The sequence below is a fragment of the Nelusetta ayraudi genome, unplaced genomic scaffold (assembly GCF_046127955.1).
Source record: "Nelusetta ayraudi isolate G7.1 ecotype Tasmania unplaced genomic scaffold, CSIRO-AGI_Nayr_v1 ptg000135l, whole genome shotgun sequence".
NCBI lineage: Eukaryota > Metazoa > Chordata > Actinopteri > Tetraodontiformes > Monacanthidae > Nelusetta > Nelusetta ayraudi.
The window spans coordinates 3,972,501-3,984,936 of NW_027466185.1; the positions used below are offsets into that span (position 1 = coordinate 3,972,501).

Sequence of the window (12,436 nt, forward strand, 5' to 3'; positions counted from 1 at the left end):
CCACGTGCAACTTTATGAGGAAATCACAAGACAAACTGTTTTTTGCTGGCGGTTCATATAAACAAACTCACAAACTAACTAACTAACTAACTAACTAAATGAATGAATGAATGAATGAATAAATGAACACCACATGCACGGCTTCATAGGCAAGGTGCACTTCCTCCATGCTGCAGGTTTATAAGGCCTGTTTGCAACAGCGTCTCTCGCTTACGGCCATACCACCCTGAGAACGCCCGATCTCGTCTGATCTCGGAAGCTAAGCAGGGTCGGGCCTGGTTAGTACTTGGATGGGAGACCGCCTGGGAATACCAGGTGCCGTAAGCTTTTTGTCCCGGCAGGGGGTGCTGTTTCCACGTGCAACTTTATGAGGAAATCACAAGACAAACTGTTTTTTGCTGGCGGTTCATTTAAACAAACTCACAAACTAACTAACTAACTAACTAAATGAATGAATGAATGAATGAATAAATGAACACCACATGCACGGCTTCATAGGCAAGGTGCACTTCCTCCATGCTGCAGGTTTATAAGGCCTGTTTGCAACAGCGTCTCTCGCTTACGACCATACCACCCTGAGAACGCCCGATCTCGTCTGATCTCGGAAGCTAAGCAGGGTCGGGCCTGGTTAGTACTTGGATGGGAGACCGCCTGGGAATACCAGGTGCCGTAAGCTTTTTGTCCCGGCAGGGGGTGCTGTTTCCACGTGCAACTTTATGAGGAAATCACAAGACAAACTGTTTTTTGCTGGCGGTTCATTTAAACAAACTCACAAACTAACTAACTAACTAACTAAATGAATGAATGAATGAATGAATAAATGAACACCACATGCACGGCTTCATAGGCAAGGTGCACTTCCTCCATGCTGCAGGTTTATAAGGCCTGTTTGCAACAGCGTCTCTCGCTTACGGCCATACCACCCTGAGAACGCCCGATCTCGTCTGATCTCGGAAGCTAAGCAGGGTCGGGCCTGGTTAGTACTTGGATGGGAGACCGCCTGGGAATACCAGGTGCCGTAAGCTTTTTGTCCCGGCAGGGGGTGCTGTTTCCACGTGCAACTTTATGAGGAAATCACAAGACAAACTGTTTTTTGCTGCCGGTTCATTTAAACAAACTCACAAACTAACTAACTAACTAACTAAATGAATGAATGAATGAATGAATAAATGAACACCACATGCACGGCTTCATAGGCAAGGTGCACTTCCTCCATGCTGCAGGTTTATAAGGCCTGTTTGCAACAGCGTCTCTCGCTTACGGCCATACCACCCTGAGAACGCCCGATCTCGTCTGATCTCGGAAGCTAAGCAGGGTCGGGCCTGGTTAGTACTTGGATGGGAGACCGCCTGGGAATACCAGGTGCCGTAAGCTTTTTGTCCCGGCAGGGGGTGCTGTTTCCACGTGCAACTTTATGAGGAAATCACAAGACAAACTGTTTTTTGCTGCCGGTTCATTTAAACAAACTCACAAACTAACTAACTAACTAACTAACTAAATGAATGAATGAATAAATGAACACCACATGCACGGCTTCATAGGCAAGGTGCACTTCCTCCATGCTGCAGGTTTATAAGGCCTGTTTGCAACAGCGTCTCTCGCTTACGGCCATACCACCCTGAGAACGCCCGATCTCGTCTGATCTCGGAAGCTAAGCAGGGTCGGGCCTGGTTAGTACTTGGATGGGAGACCGCCTGGGAATACCAGGTGCCGTAAGCTTTTTGTCCCGGCAGGGGTGCTGTTTCCACGTGCAACTTTGTGAGGAAATCACAAGACAAACTGTTTTTTGCTGGCGGTTCATTTAAACAAACTCACAAACTAACTAACTAACTAACTAAATGAATGAATGAATGAATGAATAAATGAACACCACATGCACGGCTTCATAGGCAAGGTGCACTTCCTCCATGCTGCAGGTTTATAAGGCCTGTTTGCAACAGCGTCTCTCGCTTACGGCCATACCACCCTGAGAACGCCCGATCTCGTCTGATCTCGGAAGCTAAGCAGGGTCGGGCCTGGTTAGTACTTGGATGGGAGACCGCCTGGGAATACCAGGTGCCGTAAGCTTTTTGTCCCGGCAGGGGTGCTTTTTCCACGTGCAACTTTGTGAGGAAATCACAAGACAAACTGTTTTTTGCTGGCGGTTCATTTAAACAAACTCACAAACTAACTAACTAACTAACTAAATGAATGAATGAATGAATGAATAAATGAACACCACATGCACGGCTTCATAGGCAAGGTGCACTTCCTCCATGCTGCAGGTTTATAAGGCCTGTTTGCAACAGCGTCTCTCGCTTACGGCCATACCACCCTGAGAACGCCCGATCTCGTCTGATCTCGGAAGCTAAGCAGGGTCGGGCCTGGTTAGTACTTGGATGGGAGACCGCCTGGGAATACCAGGTGCCGTAAGCTTTTTGTCCCGGCAGGGGTGCTGTTTCCACGTGCAACTTTGTGAGGAAATCACAAGACAAACTGTTTTTTGCTGGCGGTTCATTTAAACAAACTCACAAACTAACTAACTAACTAACTAAATGAATGAATGAATGAATGAATAAATGAACACCACATGCACGGCTTCATAGGCAAGGTGCACTTCCTCCATGCTGCAGGTTTATAAGGCCTGTTTGCAACAGCGTCTCTCGCTTACGGCCATACCACCCTGAGAACGCCCGATCTCGTCTGATCTCGGAAGCTAAGCAGGGTCGGGCCTGGTTAGTACTTGGATGGGAGACCGCCTGGGAATACCAGGTGCCGTAAGCTTTTTGTCCCGGCAGGGGTGCTTTTTCCACGTGCAACTTTGTGAGGAAATCACAAGACAAACTGTTTTTTGCTGGCGGTTCATTTAAACAAACTCACAAACTAACTAACTAACTAACTAAATGAATGAATGAATGAATGAATAAATGAACACCACATGCACGGCTTCATAGGCAAGGTGCACTTCCTCCATGCTGCAGGTTTATAAGGCCTGTTTGCAACAGCGTCTCTCGCTTACGGCCATACCACCCTGAGAACGCCCGATCTCGTCTGATCTCGGAAGCTAAGCAGGGTCGGGCCTGGTTAGTACTTGGATGGGAGACCGCCTGGGAATACCAGGTGCCGTAAGCTTTTTGTCCCGGCAGGGGGTGCTGTTTCCACGTGCAACTTTATGAGGAAATCACAAGACAAACTGTTTTTTGCTGCCGGTTCATTTAAACAAACTCACAAACTAACTAACTAACTAACTAAATGAATGAATGAATGAATGAATAAATGAACACCACATGCACGGCTTCATAGGCAAGGTGCACTTCCTCCATGCTGCAGGTTTATAAGGCCTGTTTGCAACAGCGTCTCTCGCTTACGGCCATACCACCCTGAGAACGCCCGATCTCGTCTGATCTCGGAAGCTAAGCAGGGTCGGGCCTGGTTAGTACTTGGATGGGAGACCGCCTGGGAATACCAGGTGCCGTAAGCTTTTTGTCCCGGCAGGGGGTGCTGTTTCCACGTGCAACTTTATGAGGAAATCACAAGACAAACTGTTTTTTGCTGCCGGTTCATTTAAACAAACTCACAAACTAACTAACTAACTAACTAACTAAATGAATGAATGAATAAATGAACACCACATGCACGGCTTCATAGGCAAGGTGCACTTCCTCCATGCTGCAGGTTTATAAGGCCTGTTTGCAACAGCGTCTCTCGCTTACGGCCATACCACCCTGAGAACGCCCGATCTCGTCTGATCTCGGAAGCTAAGCAGGGTCGGGCCTGGTTAGAACTTGGATGGGAGACCGCCTGGGAATACCAGGTGCCGTAAGCTTTTTGTCCCGGCAGGGGTGCTGTTTCCACGTGCAACTTTGTGAGGAAATCACAAGACAAACTGTTTTTTGCTGCCGGTTCATTTAAACAAACTCACAAACTAACTAACTAACTAACTAAATGAATGAATGAATGAATGAATAAATGAACACCACATGCACGGCTTCATAGGCAAGGTGCACTTCCTCCATGCTGCAGGTTTATAAGGCCTGTTTGCAACAGCGTCTCTCGCTTACGGCCATACCACCCTGAGAACGCCCGATCTCGTCTGATCTCGGAAGCTAAGCAGGGTCGGGCCTGGTTAGTACTTGGATGGGAGACCGCCTGGGAATACCAGGTGCCGTAAGCTTTTTGTCCCGGCAGGGGGTGCTGTTTCCACGTGCAACTTTATGAGGAAATCACAAGACAAACTGTTTTTTGCTGCCGGTTCATTTAAACAAACTCACAAACTAACTAACTAACTAACTAACTAAATGAATGAATGAATAAATGAACACCACATGCACGGCTTCATAGGCAAGGTGCACTTCCTCCATGCTGCAGGTTTATAAGGCCTGTTTGCAACAGCGTCTCTCGCTTACGGCCATACCACCCTGAGAACGCCCGATCTCGTCTGATCTCGGAAGCTAAGCAGGGTCGGGCCTGGTTAGAACTTGGATGGGAGACCGCCTGGGAATACCAGGTGCCGTAAGCTTTTTGTCCCGGCAGGGGTGCTGTTTCCACGTGCAACTTTGTGAGGAAATCACAAGACAAACTGTTTTTTGCTGCCGGTTCATTTAAACAAACTCACAAACTAACTAACTAACTAACTAAATGAATGAATGAATGAATGAATAAATGAACACCACATGCACGGCTTCATAGGCAAGGTGCACTTCCTCCATGCTGCAGGTTTATAAGGCCTGTTTGCAACAGCGTCTCTCGCTTACGGCCATACCACCCTGAGAACGCCCGATCTCGTCTGATCTCGGAAGCTAAGCAGGGTCGGGCCTGGTTAGTACTTTGATGGGAGACCGCCTGGGAATACCAGGTGCCGTAAGCTTTTTGTCCCGGCAGGGGGTGCTGTTTCCACGTGCAACTTTATGAGGAAATCACAAGACAAACTGTTTTTTGCTGGCGGTTCATATAAACAAACTCACAAACTAACTAACTAACTAACTAAATGAATGAATGAATGAATGAATAAATGAACACCACATGCACGGCTTCATAGGCAAGGTGCACTTCCTCCATGCTGCAGGTTTATAAGGCCTGTTTGCAACAGCGTCTCTCGCTTACGGCCATACCACCCTGAGAACGCCCGATCTCGTCTGATCTCGGAAGCTAAGCAGGGTCGGGCCTGGTTAGTACTTGGATGGGAGACCGCCTGGGAATACCAGGTGCCGTAAGCTTTTTGTCCCGGCAGGGGGTGCTGTTTCCACGTGCAACTTTATGAGGAAATCACAAGACAAACTGTTTTTTGCTGCCGGTTCATTTAAACAAACTCACAAACTAACTAACTAACTAAATGAATGAATGAATAAATGAACACCACATGCACGGCTTCATAGGCAAGGTGCACTTCCTCCATGCTGCAGGTTTATAAGGCCTGTTTGCAACAGCGTCTCTCGCTTACGGCCATACCACCCTGAGAACGCCCGATCTCGTCTGATCTCGGAAGCTAAGCAGGGTCGGGCCTGGTTAGTACTTGGATGGGAGACCGCCTGGGAATACCAGGTGCCGTAAGCTTTTTGTCCCGGCAGGGGTGCTGTTTCCACGTGCAACTTTATGAGGAAATCACAAGACAAACTGTTTTTTGCTGCCGGTTCATTTAAACAAACTCACAAACTAACTAACTAACTAACTAAATGAATGAATGAATGAATGAATAAATGAACACCACATGCACGGCTTCATAGGCAAGGTGCACTTCCTCCATGCTGCAGGTTTATAAGGCCTGTTTGCAACAGCGTCTCTCGCTTACGGCCATACCACCCTGAGAACGCCCGATCTCGTCTGATCTCGGAAGCTAAGCAGGGTCGGGCCTGGTTAGTACTTGGATGGGAGACCGCCTGGGAATACCAGGTGCCGTAAGCTTTTTGTCCCGGCAGGGGGTGCTGTTTCCACCTGCAACTTTATGAGGAAATCACAAGACAAACTGTTTTTTGCTGCAGGTTCATTTAAACAAACTCACAAACTAACTAACTAACTAAATGAATGAATGAATAAATGAACACCACATGCACGGCTTCATAGGCAAGGTGCACTTCCTCCATGCTGCAGGTTTATAAGGCCTGTTTGCAACAGCGTCTCTCGCTTACGGCCATACCACCCTGAGAACGCCCGATCTCGTCTGATCTCGGAAGCTAAGCAGGGTCGGGCCTGGTTAGTACTTGGATGGGAGACCGCCTGGGAATACCAGGTGCCGTAAGCTTTTTGTCCCGGCAGGGGTGCTGTTTCCACGTGCAACTTTGTGAGGAAATCACAAGACAAACTGTTTTTTGCTGCCGGTTCATTTAAACAAACTCACAAACTAACTTACTAACTAACTAAATGAATGAATGAATGAATGAATAAATGAACACCACATGCACGGCTTCATAGGCAAGGTGCACTTCCTCCATGCTGCAGGTTTATAAGGCCTGTTTGCAACAGCGTCTCTCGCTTACGGCCATACCACCCTGAGAACGCCCGATCTCGTCTGATCTCGGAAGCTAAGCAGGGTCGGGCCTGGTTAGTACTTGGATGGGAGACCGCCTGGGAATACCAGGTGCCGTAAGCTTTTTGTCCCGGCAGGGGGTGCTGTTTCCACGTGCAACTTTATGAGGAAATCACAAGACAAACTGTTTTTTGCTGCCGGTTCATTTAAACAAACTCACAAACTAACTAACTAACTAAATGAATGAATGAATAAATGAACACCACATGCACGGCTTCATAGGCAAGGTGCACTTCCTCCATGCTGCAGGTTTATAAGGCCTGTTTGCAACAGCGTCTCTCGCTTACGGCCATACCACCCTGAGAACGCCCGATCTCGTCTGATCTCGGAAGCTAAGCAGGGTCGGGCCTGGTTAGTACTTGGATGGGAGACCGCCTGGGAATACCAGGTGCCGTAAGCTTTTTGTCCCGGCAGGGGGTGCTGTTTCCACGTGCAACTTTATGAGGAAATCACAAGACAAACTGTTTTTTGCTGCCGGTTCATTTAAACAAACTCACAAACTAACTAACTAACTAACTAACTAAATGAATGAATGAATAAATGAACACCACATGCACGGCTTCATAGGCAAGGTGCACTTCCTCCATGCTGCAGGTTTATAAGGCCTGTTTGCAACAGCGTCTCTCGCTTACGGCCATACCACCCTGAGAACGCCCGATCTCGTCTGATCTCGGAAGCTAAGCAGGGTCGGGCCTGGTTAGTACTTGGATGGGAGACCGCCTGGGAATACCAGGTGCCGTAAGCTTTTTGTCCCGGCAGGGGGTGCTGTTTCCACGTGCAACTTTATGAGGAAATCACAAGACAAACTGTTTTTTGCTGCCGGTTCATTTAAACAAACTCACAAACTAACTAACTAACTAAATGAATGAATGAATAAATGAACACCACATGCACGGCTTCATAGGCAAGGTGCACTTCCTCCATGCTGCAGGTTTATAAGGCCTGTTTGCAACAGCGTCTCTCGCTTACGGCCATACCACCCTGAGAACGCCCGATCTCGTCTGATCTCGGAAGCTAAGCAGGGTCGGGCCTGGTTAGTACTTGGATGGGAGACCGCCTGGGAATACCAGGTGCCGTAAGCTTTTTGTCCCGGCAGGGGGTGCTGTTTCCACGTGCAACTTTATGAGGAAATCACAAGACAAACTGTTTTTTGCTGCCGGTTCATTTAAACAAACTCACAAACTAACTAACTAACTAACTAAATGAATGAATGAATGAATGAACACCACATGCACGGCTTCATAGGCAAGGTGCACTTCCTCCATGCTGCAGGTTTATAAGGCCTGTTTGCAACAGCGTCTCTCGCTTACGGCCATACCACCCTGAGAACGCCCGATCTCGTCTGATCTCGGAAGCTAAGCAGGGTCGGGCCTGGTTAGTACTTGGATGGGAGACCGCCTGGGAATACCAGGTGCCGTAAGCTTTTTGTCCCGGCAGGGGGTGCTGTTTCCACGTGCAACTTTATGAGGAAATCACAAGACAAACTGTTTTTTGCTGCCGGTTCATTTAAACAAACTCACAAACTAACTAACTAACTAACTAACTAAATGAATGAATGAATAAATGAACACCACATGCACGGCTTCATAGGCAAGGTGCACTTCCTCCATGCTGCAGGTTTATAAGGCCTGTTTGCAACAGCGTCTCTCGCTTACGGCCATACCACCCTGAGAACGCCCGATCTCATCTGATCTCGGAAGCTAAGCAGGGTCGGGCCTGGTTAGTACTTGGATGGGAGACCGCCTGGGAATACCAGGTGCCGTAAGCTTTTTGTCCCGGCAGGGGGTGCTGTTTCCACGTGCAACTTTGTGAGGAAATCACAAGACAAACTGTTTTTTGCTGCCGGTTCATTTAAACAAACTCACAAACTAACTAACTAACTAACTAAATGAATGAATGAATGAATGAATAAATGAACACCACATGCACGGCTTCATAGGCAAGGTGCACTTCCTCCATGCTGCAGGTTTATAAGGCCTGTTTGCAACAGCGTCTCTCGCTTACGGCCATACCACCCTGAGAACGCCCGATCTCGTCTGATCTCGGAAGCTAAGCAGGGTCGGGCCTGGTTAGTACTTGGATGGGAGACCGCCTGGGAATACCAGGTGCCGTAAGCTTTTTGTCCCGGCAGGGGTGCTGTTTCCACGTGCAACTTTGTGAGGAAATCACAAGACAAACTGTTTTTTGCTGCCGGTTCATTTAAACAAACTCACAAACTAACTAACTAACTAACTAAATGAATGAATGAATGAATGAATAAATGAACACCACATGCACGGCTTCATAGGCAAGGTGCACTTCCTCCATGCTGCAGGTTTATAAGGCCTGTTTGCAACAGCGTCTCTCGCTTACGGCCATACCACCCTGAGAACGCCCGATCTCGTCTGATCTCGGAAGCTAAGCAGGGTCGGGCCTGGTTAGTACTTGGATGGGAGACCGCCTGGGAATACCAGGTGCCGTAAGCTTTTTGTCCCGGCAGGGGTGCTTTTTCCACGTGCAACTTTGTGAGGAAATCACAAGACAAACTGTTTTTTGCTGGCGGTTCATTTAAACAAACTCACAAACTAACTAACTAACTAACTAACTAAATGAATGAATGAATGAATGAATAAATGAACACCACATGCACGGCTTCATAGGCAAGGTGCACTTCCTCCATGCTGCAGGTTTATAAGGCCTGTTTGCAACAGCGTCTCTCGCTTACGGCCATACCACCCTGAGAACGCCCGATCTCGTCTGATCTCGGAAGCTAAGCAGGGTCGGGCCTGGTTAGTACTTGGATGGGAGACCGCCTGGGAATACCAGGTGCCGTAAGCTTTTTGTCCCGGCAGGGGGTGCTGTTTCCACGTGCAACTTTATGAGGAAATCACAAGACAAACTGTTTTTTGCTGCCGGTTCATTTAAACAAACTCACAAACTAACTAACTAACTAAATGAATGAATGAATAAATGAACACCACATGCACGGCTTCATAGGCAAGGTGCACTTCCTCCATGCTGCAGGTTTATAAGGCCTGTTTGCAACAGCGTCTCTCGCTTACGGCCATACCACCCTGAGAACGCCCGATCTCGTCTGATCTCGGAAGCTAAGCAGGGTCGGGCCTGGTTAGTACTTGGATGGGAGACCGCCTGGGAATACCAGGTGCCGTAAGCTTTTTGTCCCGGCAGGGGGTGCTGTTTCCACGTGCAACTTTATGAGGAAATCACAAGACAAACTGTTTTTTGCTGCCGGTTCATTTAAACAAACTCACAAACTAACTAACTAACTAACTAACTAAATGAATGAATGAATGAATGAACACCACATGCACGGCTTCATAGGCAAGGTGCACTTCCTCCATGCTGCAGGTTTATAAGGCCTGTTTGCAACAGCGTCTCTCGCTTACGGCCATACCACCCTGAGAACGCCCGATCTCGTCTGATCTCGGAAGCTAAGCAGGGTCGGGCCTGGTTAGTACTTTGATGGGAGACCGCCTGGGAATACCAGGTGCCGTAAGCTTTTTGTCCCGGCAGGGGGTGCTGTTTCCACGTGCAACTTTATGAGGAAATCACAAGACAAACTGTTTTTTGCTGGCGGTTCATATAAACAAACTCACAAACTAACTAACTAACTAACTAAATGAATGAATGAATGAATGAATAAATGAACACCACATGCACGGCTTCATAGGCAAGGTGCACTTCCTCCATGCTGCAGGTTTATAAGGCCTGTTTGCAACAGCGTCTCTCGCTTACGGCCATACCACCCTGAGAACGCCCGATCTCGTCTGATCTCGGAAGCTAAGCAGGGTCGGGCCTGGTTAGTACTTGGATGGGAGACCGCCTGGGAATACCAGGTGCCGTAAGCTTTTTGTCCCGGCAGGGGGTGCTGTTTCCACGTGCAACTTTATGAGGAAATCACAAGACAAACTGTTTTTTGCTGCCGGTTCATTTAAACAAACTCACAAACTAACTAACTAACTAAATGAATGAATGAATAAATGAACACCACATGCACGGCTTCATAGGCAAGGTGCACTTCCTCCATGCTGCAGGTTTATAAGGCCTGTTTGCAACAGCGTCTCTCGCTTACGGCCATACCACCCTGAGAACGCCCGATCTCGTCTGATCTCGGAAGCTAAGCAGGGTCGGGCCTGGTTAGTACTTGGATGGGAGACCGCCTGGGAATACCAGGTGCCGTAAGCTTTTTGTCCCGGCAGGGGTGCTGTTTCCACGTGCAACTTTATGAGGAAATCACAAGACAAACTGTTTTTTGCTGCCGGTTCATTTAAACAAACTCACAAACTAACTAACTAACTAACTAAATGAATGAATGAATGAATGAATAAATGAACACCACATGCACGGCTTCATAGGCAAGGTGCACTTCCTCCATGCTGCAGGTTTATAAGGCCTGTTTGCAACAGCGTCTCTCGCTTACGGCCATACCACCCTGAGAACGCCCGATCTCGTCTGATCTCGGAAGCTAAGCAGGGTCGGGCCTGGTTAGTACTTGGATGGGAGACCGCCTGGGAATACCAGGTGCCGTAAGCTTTTTGTCCCGGCAGGGGGTGCTGTTTCCACCTGCAACTTTATGAGGAAATCACAAGACAAACTGTTTTTTGCTGCAGGTTCATTTAAACAAACTCACAAACTAACTAACTAACTAACTAACTAACTAAATGAATGAATGAATAAATGAACACCACATGCACGGCTTCATAGGCAAGGTGCACTTCCTCCATGCTGCAGGTTTATAAGGCCTGTTTGCAACAGCGTCTCTCGCTTACGGCCATACCACCCTGAGAACGCCCGATCTCGTCTGATCTCGGAAGCTAAGCAGGGTCGGGCCTGGTTAGTACTTGGATGGGAGACCGCCTGGGAATACCAGGTGCCGTAAGCTTTTTGTCCCGGCAGGGGTGCTGTTTCCACGTGCAACTTTGTGAGGAAATCACAAGACAAACTGTTTTTTGCTGCCGGTTCATTTAAACAAACTCACAAACTAACTTACTAACTAACTAAATGAATGAATGAATGAATGAATAAATGAACACCACATGCACGGCTTCATAGGCAAGGTGCACTTCCTCCATGCTGCAGGTTTATAAGGCCTGTTTGCAACAGCGTCTCTCGCTTACGGCCATACCACCCTGAGAACGCCCGATCTCGTCTGATCTCGGAAGCTAAGCAGGGTCGGGCCTGGTTAGTACTTGGATGGGAGACCGCCTGGGAATACCAGGTGCCGTAAGCTTTTTGTCCCGGCAGGGGGTGCTGTTTCCACGTGCAACTTTATGAGGAAATCACAAGACAAACTGTTTTTTGCTGCCGGTTCATTTAAACAAACTCACAAACTAACTAACTAACTAAATGAATGAATGAATAAATGAACACCACATGCACGGCTTCATAGGCAAGGTGCACTTCCTCCATGCTGCAGGTTTATAAGGCCTGTTTGCAACAGCGTCTCTCGCTTACGGCCATACCACCCTGAGAACGCCCGATCTCGTCTGATCTCGGAAGCTAAGCAGGGTCGGGCCTGGTTAGTACTTGGATGGGAGACCGCCTGGGAATACCAGGTGCCGTAAGCTTTTTGTCCCGGCAGGGGGTGCTGTTTCCACGTGCAACTTTATGAGGAAATCACAAGACAAACTGTTTTTTGCTGCCGGTTCATTTAAACAAACTCACAAACTAACTAACTAACTAACTAACTAAATGAATGAATGAATAAATGAACACCACATGCACGGCTTCATAGGCAAGGTGCACTTCCTCCATGCTGCAGGTTTATAAGGCCTGTTTGCAACAGCGTCTCTCGCTTACGGCCATACCACCCTGAGAACGCCCGATCTCGTCTGATCTCGGAAGCTAAGCAGGGTCGGGCCTGGTTAGTACTTGGATGGGAGACCGCCTGGGAATACCAGGTGCCGTAAGCTTTTTGTCCCGGCAGGGGGTGCT

At 48.0% G+C, this 12,436-nt stretch overlaps 36 non-coding genes across 36 annotated transcripts; all 36 read left to right on the forward strand.

Moving 5' to 3' along the window:
- The first annotated feature begins 208 nt into the window (after positions 1 to 208).
- On the forward strand, positions 209 to 327 carry LOC142878045 (5S ribosomal RNA). The gene has a single exon (XR_012924328.1). It is a non-coding gene; the product is annotated as a 5S ribosomal RNA (ribosomal RNA).
- A 230-nt stretch (positions 328 to 557) lies between these two features.
- Positions 558 to 676, forward strand: LOC142878342 (5S ribosomal RNA). The gene has a single exon (XR_012924613.1). It is a non-coding gene; the product is annotated as a 5S ribosomal RNA (ribosomal RNA).
- A 230-nt stretch (positions 677 to 906) lies between these two features.
- On the forward strand, positions 907 to 1,025 carry LOC142878047 (5S ribosomal RNA). The gene has a single exon (XR_012924330.1). It is a non-coding gene; the product is annotated as a 5S ribosomal RNA (ribosomal RNA).
- Positions 1,026 to 1,255: 230 nt separating this feature from the next.
- On the forward strand, positions 1,256 to 1,374 carry LOC142878048 (5S ribosomal RNA). Its single transcript, XR_012924331.1, has one exon. It is a non-coding gene; the product is annotated as a 5S ribosomal RNA (ribosomal RNA).
- Positions 1,375 to 1,600: 226 nt separating this feature from the next.
- LOC142878049 (5S ribosomal RNA) lies at positions 1,601 to 1,719 on the forward strand. The gene has a single exon (XR_012924332.1). It is a non-coding gene; the product is annotated as a 5S ribosomal RNA (ribosomal RNA).
- A 229-nt stretch (positions 1,720 to 1,948) lies between these two features.
- LOC142878050 (5S ribosomal RNA) lies at positions 1,949 to 2,067 on the forward strand. The gene has a single exon (XR_012924333.1). It is a non-coding gene; the product is annotated as a 5S ribosomal RNA (ribosomal RNA).
- A 229-nt stretch (positions 2,068 to 2,296) lies between these two features.
- LOC142878051 (5S ribosomal RNA) lies at positions 2,297 to 2,415 on the forward strand. The gene has a single exon (XR_012924334.1). It is a non-coding gene; the product is annotated as a 5S ribosomal RNA (ribosomal RNA).
- A 229-nt stretch (positions 2,416 to 2,644) lies between these two features.
- Positions 2,645 to 2,763, forward strand: LOC142878052 (5S ribosomal RNA). Its single transcript, XR_012924335.1, has one exon. It is a non-coding gene; the product is annotated as a 5S ribosomal RNA (ribosomal RNA).
- A 229-nt stretch (positions 2,764 to 2,992) lies between these two features.
- LOC142878053 (5S ribosomal RNA) lies at positions 2,993 to 3,111 on the forward strand. The gene has a single exon (XR_012924336.1). It is a non-coding gene; the product is annotated as a 5S ribosomal RNA (ribosomal RNA).
- Positions 3,112 to 3,341: 230 nt separating this feature from the next.
- LOC142878055 (5S ribosomal RNA) lies at positions 3,342 to 3,460 on the forward strand. Its single transcript, XR_012924337.1, has one exon. It is a non-coding gene; the product is annotated as a 5S ribosomal RNA (ribosomal RNA).
- Positions 3,461 to 3,686: 226 nt separating this feature from the next.
- On the forward strand, positions 3,687 to 3,805 carry LOC142878524 (5S ribosomal RNA). The gene has a single exon (XR_012924789.1). It is a non-coding gene; the product is annotated as a 5S ribosomal RNA (ribosomal RNA).
- Positions 3,806 to 4,034: 229 nt separating this feature from the next.
- On the forward strand, positions 4,035 to 4,153 carry LOC142878056 (5S ribosomal RNA). The gene has a single exon (XR_012924338.1). It is a non-coding gene; the product is annotated as a 5S ribosomal RNA (ribosomal RNA).
- Positions 4,154 to 4,379: 226 nt separating this feature from the next.
- Positions 4,380 to 4,498, forward strand: LOC142878526 (5S ribosomal RNA). The gene has a single exon (XR_012924790.1). It is a non-coding gene; the product is annotated as a 5S ribosomal RNA (ribosomal RNA).
- A 229-nt stretch (positions 4,499 to 4,727) lies between these two features.
- Positions 4,728 to 4,846, forward strand: LOC142878178 (5S ribosomal RNA). Its single transcript, XR_012924458.1, has one exon. It is a non-coding gene; the product is annotated as a 5S ribosomal RNA (ribosomal RNA).
- A 230-nt stretch (positions 4,847 to 5,076) lies between these two features.
- On the forward strand, positions 5,077 to 5,195 carry LOC142878057 (5S ribosomal RNA). The gene has a single exon (XR_012924339.1). It is a non-coding gene; the product is annotated as a 5S ribosomal RNA (ribosomal RNA).
- A 218-nt stretch (positions 5,196 to 5,413) lies between these two features.
- On the forward strand, positions 5,414 to 5,532 carry LOC142878059 (5S ribosomal RNA). Its single transcript, XR_012924342.1, has one exon. It is a non-coding gene; the product is annotated as a 5S ribosomal RNA (ribosomal RNA).
- Positions 5,533 to 5,761: 229 nt separating this feature from the next.
- LOC142878060 (5S ribosomal RNA) lies at positions 5,762 to 5,880 on the forward strand. The gene has a single exon (XR_012924343.1). It is a non-coding gene; the product is annotated as a 5S ribosomal RNA (ribosomal RNA).
- Positions 5,881 to 6,098: 218 nt separating this feature from the next.
- LOC142878061 (5S ribosomal RNA) lies at positions 6,099 to 6,217 on the forward strand. Its single transcript, XR_012924344.1, has one exon. It is a non-coding gene; the product is annotated as a 5S ribosomal RNA (ribosomal RNA).
- Positions 6,218 to 6,446: 229 nt separating this feature from the next.
- LOC142878062 (5S ribosomal RNA) lies at positions 6,447 to 6,565 on the forward strand. Its single transcript, XR_012924345.1, has one exon. It is a non-coding gene; the product is annotated as a 5S ribosomal RNA (ribosomal RNA).
- Positions 6,566 to 6,783: 218 nt separating this feature from the next.
- LOC142878063 (5S ribosomal RNA) lies at positions 6,784 to 6,902 on the forward strand. The gene has a single exon (XR_012924346.1). It is a non-coding gene; the product is annotated as a 5S ribosomal RNA (ribosomal RNA).
- Positions 6,903 to 7,128: 226 nt separating this feature from the next.
- On the forward strand, positions 7,129 to 7,247 carry LOC142878064 (5S ribosomal RNA). Its single transcript, XR_012924347.1, has one exon. It is a non-coding gene; the product is annotated as a 5S ribosomal RNA (ribosomal RNA).
- Positions 7,248 to 7,465: 218 nt separating this feature from the next.
- On the forward strand, positions 7,466 to 7,584 carry LOC142878066 (5S ribosomal RNA). Its single transcript, XR_012924348.1, has one exon. It is a non-coding gene; the product is annotated as a 5S ribosomal RNA (ribosomal RNA).
- A 222-nt stretch (positions 7,585 to 7,806) lies between these two features.
- Positions 7,807 to 7,925, forward strand: LOC142878067 (5S ribosomal RNA). Its single transcript, XR_012924349.1, has one exon. It is a non-coding gene; the product is annotated as a 5S ribosomal RNA (ribosomal RNA).
- Positions 7,926 to 8,151: 226 nt separating this feature from the next.
- On the forward strand, positions 8,152 to 8,270 carry LOC142877970 (5S ribosomal RNA). Its single transcript, XR_012924257.1, has one exon. It is a non-coding gene; the product is annotated as a 5S ribosomal RNA (ribosomal RNA).
- A 230-nt stretch (positions 8,271 to 8,500) lies between these two features.
- On the forward strand, positions 8,501 to 8,619 carry LOC142878068 (5S ribosomal RNA). Its single transcript, XR_012924350.1, has one exon. It is a non-coding gene; the product is annotated as a 5S ribosomal RNA (ribosomal RNA).
- Positions 8,620 to 8,848: 229 nt separating this feature from the next.
- LOC142878069 (5S ribosomal RNA) lies at positions 8,849 to 8,967 on the forward strand. Its single transcript, XR_012924351.1, has one exon. It is a non-coding gene; the product is annotated as a 5S ribosomal RNA (ribosomal RNA).
- A 233-nt stretch (positions 8,968 to 9,200) lies between these two features.
- On the forward strand, positions 9,201 to 9,319 carry LOC142878071 (5S ribosomal RNA). The gene has a single exon (XR_012924353.1). It is a non-coding gene; the product is annotated as a 5S ribosomal RNA (ribosomal RNA).
- Positions 9,320 to 9,537: 218 nt separating this feature from the next.
- LOC142878072 (5S ribosomal RNA) lies at positions 9,538 to 9,656 on the forward strand. The gene has a single exon (XR_012924354.1). It is a non-coding gene; the product is annotated as a 5S ribosomal RNA (ribosomal RNA).
- Positions 9,657 to 9,882: 226 nt separating this feature from the next.
- On the forward strand, positions 9,883 to 10,001 carry LOC142878180 (5S ribosomal RNA). Its single transcript, XR_012924459.1, has one exon. It is a non-coding gene; the product is annotated as a 5S ribosomal RNA (ribosomal RNA).
- A 230-nt stretch (positions 10,002 to 10,231) lies between these two features.
- On the forward strand, positions 10,232 to 10,350 carry LOC142878073 (5S ribosomal RNA). The gene has a single exon (XR_012924355.1). It is a non-coding gene; the product is annotated as a 5S ribosomal RNA (ribosomal RNA).
- A 218-nt stretch (positions 10,351 to 10,568) lies between these two features.
- Positions 10,569 to 10,687, forward strand: LOC142878074 (5S ribosomal RNA). Its single transcript, XR_012924356.1, has one exon. It is a non-coding gene; the product is annotated as a 5S ribosomal RNA (ribosomal RNA).
- A 229-nt stretch (positions 10,688 to 10,916) lies between these two features.
- On the forward strand, positions 10,917 to 11,035 carry LOC142878075 (5S ribosomal RNA). Its single transcript, XR_012924357.1, has one exon. It is a non-coding gene; the product is annotated as a 5S ribosomal RNA (ribosomal RNA).
- A 230-nt stretch (positions 11,036 to 11,265) lies between these two features.
- Positions 11,266 to 11,384, forward strand: LOC142878076 (5S ribosomal RNA). The gene has a single exon (XR_012924358.1). It is a non-coding gene; the product is annotated as a 5S ribosomal RNA (ribosomal RNA).
- A 229-nt stretch (positions 11,385 to 11,613) lies between these two features.
- Positions 11,614 to 11,732, forward strand: LOC142878077 (5S ribosomal RNA). Its single transcript, XR_012924359.1, has one exon. It is a non-coding gene; the product is annotated as a 5S ribosomal RNA (ribosomal RNA).
- A 218-nt stretch (positions 11,733 to 11,950) lies between these two features.
- Positions 11,951 to 12,069, forward strand: LOC142878078 (5S ribosomal RNA). The gene has a single exon (XR_012924360.1). It is a non-coding gene; the product is annotated as a 5S ribosomal RNA (ribosomal RNA).
- Positions 12,070 to 12,295: 226 nt separating this feature from the next.
- On the forward strand, positions 12,296 to 12,414 carry LOC142878079 (5S ribosomal RNA). The gene has a single exon (XR_012924361.1). It is a non-coding gene; the product is annotated as a 5S ribosomal RNA (ribosomal RNA).
- Positions 12,415 to 12,436: the final 22 nt, after the last annotated feature.